This window comes from Gymnoscopelus braueri (assembly GCF_963280865.1).
Source record: "Gymnoscopelus braueri genome assembly, chromosome: 6".
Lineage (NCBI taxonomy): Eukaryota > Metazoa > Chordata > Actinopteri > Myctophiformes > Myctophidae > Gymnoscopelus > Gymnoscopelus braueri.
The window spans coordinates 3,622,573-3,630,889 of NC_137607.1; positions in this window are offsets into that span (position 1 = coordinate 3,622,573).

Here is an 8,317-nt window from a genome sequence, read left to right on the forward strand (position 1 = left end):
TAGCCTTTTTATAAATGATATTTGTACGTAGGCTGTTGTGAAAGTTTATAATATTTGAGAAATTTTAAGTTTAAAATACAAAAGTAGTAGTAGTTACTAGTTGTGAATTAGCAAACTGGACATTTAGACTGAATGTTTCCTTTATCCTCATCTTGCGCTATAATGCACACAACTGTTTCACCAGGTTTTATTTTTGTTGTTTCTCATAAACGTGGATCCGTTGTCCGTCAACAACACAGCCATCTGTGCCTTGACTTCAGTGCTCCGACTCCGCCAGGCTCTCCCCCCACCCGGCCCCCCGCCCCCCCCCCCCCCCCCCCCCCACTACTGCAAGGCGATAGGAAAACGCCGTTCGCACATTCAACACCCTGACCCTCAGCACTGGAGCACCCCAGGGATGCGTGCTGAGACCTCTCCTCTACTCCCTGTACAACACCAGGGGTCTTCATAGTTTTTCAGCCCAAGGACCCCCTAGCTGAGAGAGAGAGATGAAGCAGGGACCCCTCCACGACATATTGTATGACATTCTGTTGCAGATTAAACTTTTTCATAGATAGCTTCATAGACTTGTTTGACAGCACCATCATCAGTGTTGTGTCGATTAATGTGTGTTTAGACATGTGTGACAAAGGCTCAGCAGCGACTACACTGGTTCCGTTGCCTGGAGAAGTTCACACTAGGCCCCTGCGTTCTAAGGCTGTATTACAACAGGACCCGCTAGAAACGCCTCAAGGACCCCTGGGACTTTGAGAACCACTGGTCTATGTTTGACTATACTGTGTGTGTGTGTGTGTGTGTGTGTGTGTGTGTGTGTGTGTGTGTGTGTGTGTGTGTGTGTGTGTGTGTGTGTGTGTGTGTGTGTGTGTGTGTGTGTGTGTGTGTGTGTGTGTGACTATTGATTATACAGTGTGTGTGTGTGTGTGTGTGTGTGTGTGTGTGTGTGTGTACTACTCACTGTAGAAGAAGAGAACGCGTGCCTCCTGTCCAAAGAAGGTTGCTCTGTAGATTCTGACCAGACAGTCGGGGCAGGTCCTGTAGAACACCACATCGGCTACGGCAGAGTGCTTAGTCTGTACGCCATCCTGTTCCCTCACTGCACACACACACACACAGACACAGACACAGACACACACACACACACACACACACACACACACACACACACACACACACATGGACAGACACTCTTATGTGATTCATTATACATAGACACTGTATGCTGCTTGCACTGCTAACACACTACCCCCAAAATAAGAATATATTGAACAAAACATTTCAATAAGAAGTCTTGTATGTAAAGATAGTCTATCATTCATATATTCATTGTTATATACATATATATATACATATATACATTTTTGTCGGGTGGAAACCTCATTATGTCCAAAACTGTTACTTTTCAGGATTCAAATTCAAATTCAAATTTCAAATTTCAAATTCAAAATTCAAATTCAAAAACATCAAAAAGTAGCAGATCTACAAGCTCGAAACGCGTCGCTTCGCGCCGCGTTTCGAGCTTGTAGATCTGCTACTTTTGATGCTTTTGTGTGACGCCGTACTATGATCAACTAGGGCGTTAATTTACGAAAAATAAACCATATGGATATTAAGGACCAGCAGCTTCAGTTCTTTTTATAGTATTTTATATTTGCTTTTATTTGTGTTCTTGTTAACCCATTAAGACCGGGACGGGAACGCATCTGTGTCATTTTAAGATGTGTTTGGCTATTCAAAAATAGCAGATCTACAAGCTCATATGAGCTTGTAGATCTGCTATTTTTTGGAAAAATCATGACATTTTGTGCAAATCTTTGAATATATATTCTTTTAAAGCGAACATTTGTAACCCAAATCTTTGCTTCTGGGGGTCCCTGGAACAACATAAAATGTTTGCTTTAAAATATATATATTCAAAGACTTCCACAAATGTTCACGATTTTTCAAAAACAGCAGATCTACAAGCTCAGTGTCATAGCGTGTCACTCGAAGTGACACGCTATGAGCTTGTAGATCTGCTATTTTTTGAATAGCTCAGAGTATAAAATATGGTTTAAAGTGGTTAGAATGATTGTGACGCACTCATTTAGCTGGGGACCCCCTGGTACCCTCCCAAAGACCCCTGGGAGTCCCCGGGCCCCACTTTGAGAACCAATGTTCTGATACAGTGTGGAACTCACCGAAATCAGTAACGTGCAGAGTGAGCGCGGTGCTGTCTCTGTCCACCACCGCGGCCTCACTACTGCGAGACACACACACGCCATTCCTACAAGACAACACACACACACACAAAGAGGTGGATTATAATTTTTTTTACTTAACCCATTAAGACCTGAGGCGATTCTTTAAAAAAATCTAAATCCTAACAGTTTTTTGAAGAAAATATAAAAAATATTTTTTCACGATTTTTTCAAAAATAGCAGATCTACAAGCTCGTAGCGCGGCACTCGGTGCCGCGCTATGAGCTTGTATATCTGCTATTTTTGAATAGCCAAAGGCATCTAAAGTGACACAGAAGCGTTCCAGGTATCAATGGGTTAAGTAAAAGTATCAATAATGCAATATAGAAATACTCTGTTACAAGTAAAAGTCCGGAATTCTAAATTTACTTGAGTGGAAAGTACAAAGGTTTTGGTATCAAAATGTACTTAAAGGGTTAGTTCAGATTTTTTGAGTATTTTCTGTAGGAAATACTTACAATTAATGTAGTGGTTGCAAAGGTATTAATTGATTGCCCGAGTCCCGTGGTCAGAGTTATGGTCCGGTTCTGATGAATATGAAGTAGTTCCGGTAGATTAGTAGATTTGGTGGGGGCCGCTCATTAAAAATAAATTAATTAAAAAAACTAGCGTCATTTGTATTGTTGACCTATTTCTACCATATAGTGCAGGTTTCGTTCAATTTCGACCCTTCTGTCACATGGTACTATTCTTTGTGTCATATATTTTGTGCGTGAGTAGGCTGCCGCGGCGCAGCGATTCTGGACACAAACATTAGTACCATGTGACAGAGGGGTCGAAATTGAACGAGACCTGCACTATATGGTAGAAATAGGTCAACAATACAAATGATGCTAGTTTTTTTAATTTATTTATTTTTAATGAGCGGCCCCCACCAAATCTACTAATCTACCGGAACTACTTCATATTCATCAGAACCGGACCATAACTCTGACCACGGGACTCGGGCAATCAATTAATACCTTTGCAACCACTTAATGGCAAGTATTTCCTACAGAAAATACTCTCAAAAGCTGAACTAACCCTTTAAAGCACCAAAAGTAGAAATGCAGAATGTCCCATTTCACAAGTTTTCAAATTTATGAATTGTATAAAAATCTTTTGAAAATAGCAGATCTACAAGCTCACAATGCGTCGCATCGCGACACAAAGACGAGACACAAAGGAGACTCTTTGTGTCTCCTACCGGAACCGCTGCCGGTCATCAAATTATTGTCTTAGGAATGAGACAAAAACTAAAAGATATCCATGAATTCAAGTCTCCATGGGGTGACTAATCCATAGAAAAAAAAGTCATTTTAGGGGTGAACTATCCCTTTAATGAGTTAAACCCAAAAAATATCACACACAGCACCTTTAAGTGTATAACAGTACTCACAGGTCTTTAAGTGTGTAACAGTACTCACAGGTCTTTAAGTGTATAACAGTATACTCACAGGTCCTTAAGTGTGTAACAGTATACTCACAGGTCTTTGTTCATCTCGATGTAGTGGACGGCTGTGTTGTCAGCGTTCAGGGACAGGTCCAGGTGAGAGGTGGAGATGTTGCCGAGCATGGCCACGCCCGGCTCGAAGTCTGCGAACGCTGCGGCCAGCACCCACTGCCCGTAGATCTGAGGGCGTCACATTCATTATTACATCATCAGTGCTTCTCGAACCTTTTCATGTCAAGGACCACCCGAAATGATGTATAATGTGTTTTGACACGGACCCCCCATCTCAAAATATGTTGTGCCAGGGACCCCCAGAAGCAAAGATCTGTCTTTTTTTTTTTATAATAAAAAGCTTACAGAGAACCACTGAACCAGCATAGTAACACATACTGACATACATGGCACAGAGACAACAGACCTCAAATGCATTTGAATGGAATGACGGGTACAATTTAGGCATTTAGCAGACGCTCATGGGGGGGGGGGGGGTATTACTGGGTAATTGATAGAAAATAAGTACTTTTTTGGGTGGACTACTCCTTAAAGAATACAGCAGACAGTAGAGGGTTGACAGAATATAGGAGATATTAGACAGTAGACATCAGGGCAGCGGTGGGCAACTTTGGCGATGGGGAGGGCCGCTATATTTCCACACTCACTCCAGAGGGCCACATTGTATTTTAACTTTTCGCCATTCTGTGTCACACAAAAGTAGCAAAAATAGCCGATCTACAAGCTAAAAACGTGTCGCACTGTGACGTGTTTTGAGCTTGTAGATCTGCTACTTTTGCTATTTTTGAATTGGAATCCTGAATAGTAACATTTGTATTTAATTTCAAATACATTTAGTTAACTTTATGAACTTAAATACAAATACATTGGACATTAAAAAGACTGTAGAATTGTAATACTAGTCATTAAGCTACTAATATAGACTGAAGTAATTAAAGCGGGTCATGTTTGGAATCATAACAGCTGAAATCAATAATATATCATTATTCTGATATTAACCTGCGGGCCGCATTAAGTGAAGGCTGCCAGTTGCCCATGTATGCATCAGGGCATTGGACATTAGGAATACAGTAGACATGAGAACATTAGACAGCGGACAGAATATAGGAGACATTAGACAGTAGACATCAGGGCATTGGACATTAACCCATTAAGATCGGGGACGCATCTGTCATTTTAGATTTTAGTCATATTTTATACTTTGGCTATTCAAAAATAGCGTATATACAAGTTCATAGCACGGCACTGAGCTTGTAGATCTGCTATTTTTGGAAAAAAAACGTGAAAATGTGTGCAACTCTGAATATAGGCAATTTTTTAAAAGCAAACACTTTAAACTCAAATCTTTGCTCCTGGGGTGGGGGGGGGGGGTCCCTGGAACAAAATATTTTGAAATGGGGGGGGGGGGGGGGGCGTGGCCAAATACATATAATTTTGGGGGTCCTTGACACGAAAAAGTTTTGTTAAACATTTTGTTTCCAAAAAATACATACAAAAATGTCACGATTAAAAAAGAAATAGCAGATCTACAAGCTCATAGCGCGGCGCTATGAGCTTGTAGATCTGCTATTTTTTAATAGCCAAAAGTATAAAAGAATGGTTCGAGGCTATAGACACTAAAATGCTAAAATAGCTAAAATGACAACAACAAAAAAAAAGCTAAAATGAAAATAATAAAATAAAATAATAAAAATATATATATATATTAAAAACAAATATATATATTAAATTTAAAATTAAAATTCAATAAATAGCTAAAATGACACAGCAGACATGAGACTAACCTTGTCCATCTCAGAGGCGGGCAGGGTCTCACTCAGAGGAGCACATTCTTCCTCTGGGCTGAGCTGAGCCCTGCAGCTCAGAGCCAGAGCAACCAGAGCAGTCAGTCTGTACAGAGAACACATCGTCTGTCTGGGTCAGTGTGGATGAGACTGGAGTCTAGTCTAGTTGATGAGTGAACCTGCTGCTCTTTATAAAGACACCCCCCCCCCCCCCCCCCCGCCTGCCTTCCCTTAGCTGGTCCATTTTCTTTGGACTCCAAAGTTGTGTGTGTGTGTGTGTGTGTGTGTGTGCGCACACTTTATGTAATCAGACAGACAGATGTAATACTCTAGAATTTGCGTAATAACATTTCATAATATACTTCCTCTACTACTGTGTGTGTACACTTTATGTAATCAGACTTTCTGCCTTGTTTCTCAGTTGTAATACACTCCAGAATTTGCGTAATAGCATTTCATAATATCCTTCCGCTACTTGTGTGTGTGTGTGTGTGTGTGTGTGTGTGTGTGTGTGTGTGTGTGTGACTATGAATGTTACATAATTTTATTTCCATGTCCGTGTTATTTGCTGTCCTGTTTGAGATGTCATTGCCCAGGCTTTTTCTGTTTTTTTCTGTGTCTTAATACCTTGTTGTTTTTCATCTCACTGTATGTAAAGCACTTTGGGGAGTTCTCTCTGTGAGAAGTGGTGTATACATCTAATTTACTTACTTATAGAAGAAGAATAGGAATGGAATAGGAATGATTCAAAAAGAAGCATCCTTTTGGTAGATTCTGAGTCTGGCCTTTGCACCGCCTAGTTTGGTAGCCTATGTTCGCTTTTGTGAGCAATTGTTCAGTTTATATGTTTCCTCGTTTTTTTTTTGTACTATATTTTGGCCAGTAGGATCAGATGCCCACAAAAGCAGTAGTTCAAGTGAATGTAATCTGATTCCACAGCCAGTCTGCCACACAAGCAAAACCACACACACACACACACACACACACACACACACACACACACACACACACACATACACACACACACTTCTTATGTAAGAGTCTTGTTGTACTGGTTTGCATTCGTGGCACCGCTTAAACATCCAAATTAGTTTGTACACTTATAAATTAACCAATAAAATATCATGAATAATAATGTATGAAGTGCAGGGTGCTAAAAGCAATCAATTAAAATACAGACTACGCCTTTTGGGAGCTCTGGTCCTCACTATTTAAATGAAAGGCAACACAGGTTCCTATGACAACTTTGGATTAAAATGGCAAATAACTAAAACGGAGGCAAAAGTTAAAAGGTGAACATTTCCATTTATCAATTAAAACTACTAATACATACATGGCCGAAAAAAAACAATAAAAATGCCTACCTAACTCAGTGGTTCTCAAACTTTTTCATGTCAAGGACCCCCAAAATTATATGTATTTAGCCGCGGACCCCCATCTCAAATATTTTGCGCCAGGGACCCCCAGAGGCACAGATTAGAGTTACAAATGTTTGCTTTAAGAAATATATATTCCATAATTAGCACAAATGTTCACGATTTTTCAAAAAATAGCAGATCTACAAGCTCATAGCGCGGCACTTGAATAGCCAAAGTATAAAAGCTTAAAATTATTGTGATGCTATGTTAACACATTTTGCTGGGGACCCCCTGGAACCCCCCCCCCAAGGACCCCTGGGGGTCCCCGGACCCCACTTTGAGACCTAACTGTCCTAAAAGGGCCCAACTAAACTAAAATAAAAGCATACTAGCCAGTTGGAGGAGGGGGGAACAGCTGTTGTTGATAACGCCACCTCCTAGGAAGCACGCCAATCATTTTATTTATTTATTCATACGAATATCTGGACGGGTTCACCCAAAAGATTACTATTTTTTTCTTATCAATTAGTCACCCCATGGAGACTTGAATTCATGGATATTTTTGTTTGTTTTTGTTCTCATTCCTAAACCAATAAGTTGATGACCAGCGGACCGGTAGGCTGCGGTTCCGGTATTAGACACAAAGGAGACTCTTTGTGTCTCCTACTGGAACCGCTGCCGGTCATCAAATGATTGTCTTAGGAATGAGACACAAACAAAAACATGAATGAAGTCTCCATGGGGTGGCTGATCGAAAAGAGTCCTTTTGGGGGTGAACTACCCCTTTAATACAAAATGATGACTAACAGTCAGACATCATGGCTCCAGCCACAGGCCTTCCTACTGTATGTTCAATCCATACTGTATGTCTAACTCTGACATGTGTTTGTCATGGCTGTCTGAACTCAGTGTACAGTACCTGATAAGGTACTGTACACTGAACTCATAAGTACAATGAACTCATAAGTACAGTTCATCAACAGATGTTTACATAAAGTCATGAAAACATATGATCAGTGTCTGTCTATCACAGTGGTGTTCCTGAAGCGTCCCACACACACAGGCCAGCCTTGCATCACAGCATACACACCCGGGCGAATGTACACACACACACACACACACACACACACACACACACACACACACACACACACACACACACACACACACACACACACACACACACACACACACACACACACACACACACACACACACACACACGCATGCACACATGTACATGCACGCACACATACGCATACACACACACACACACACACACACACACACACACACACACACACACACACACACACACACACACACACTCTGGAATCTGGTTGATGTGTGAAGATGCCATGTTAGAACTATGTTTCAGGTTTTCTATTTAAGTAGCCTAAGTAAGTTGGAGTGGCTTATTGTCAGAATCAGCTGGGAAAGAGGGTGTCTATCCCCTTTTCAGGGGTAGGCCCCTGGGAGATGGATTGCATTATA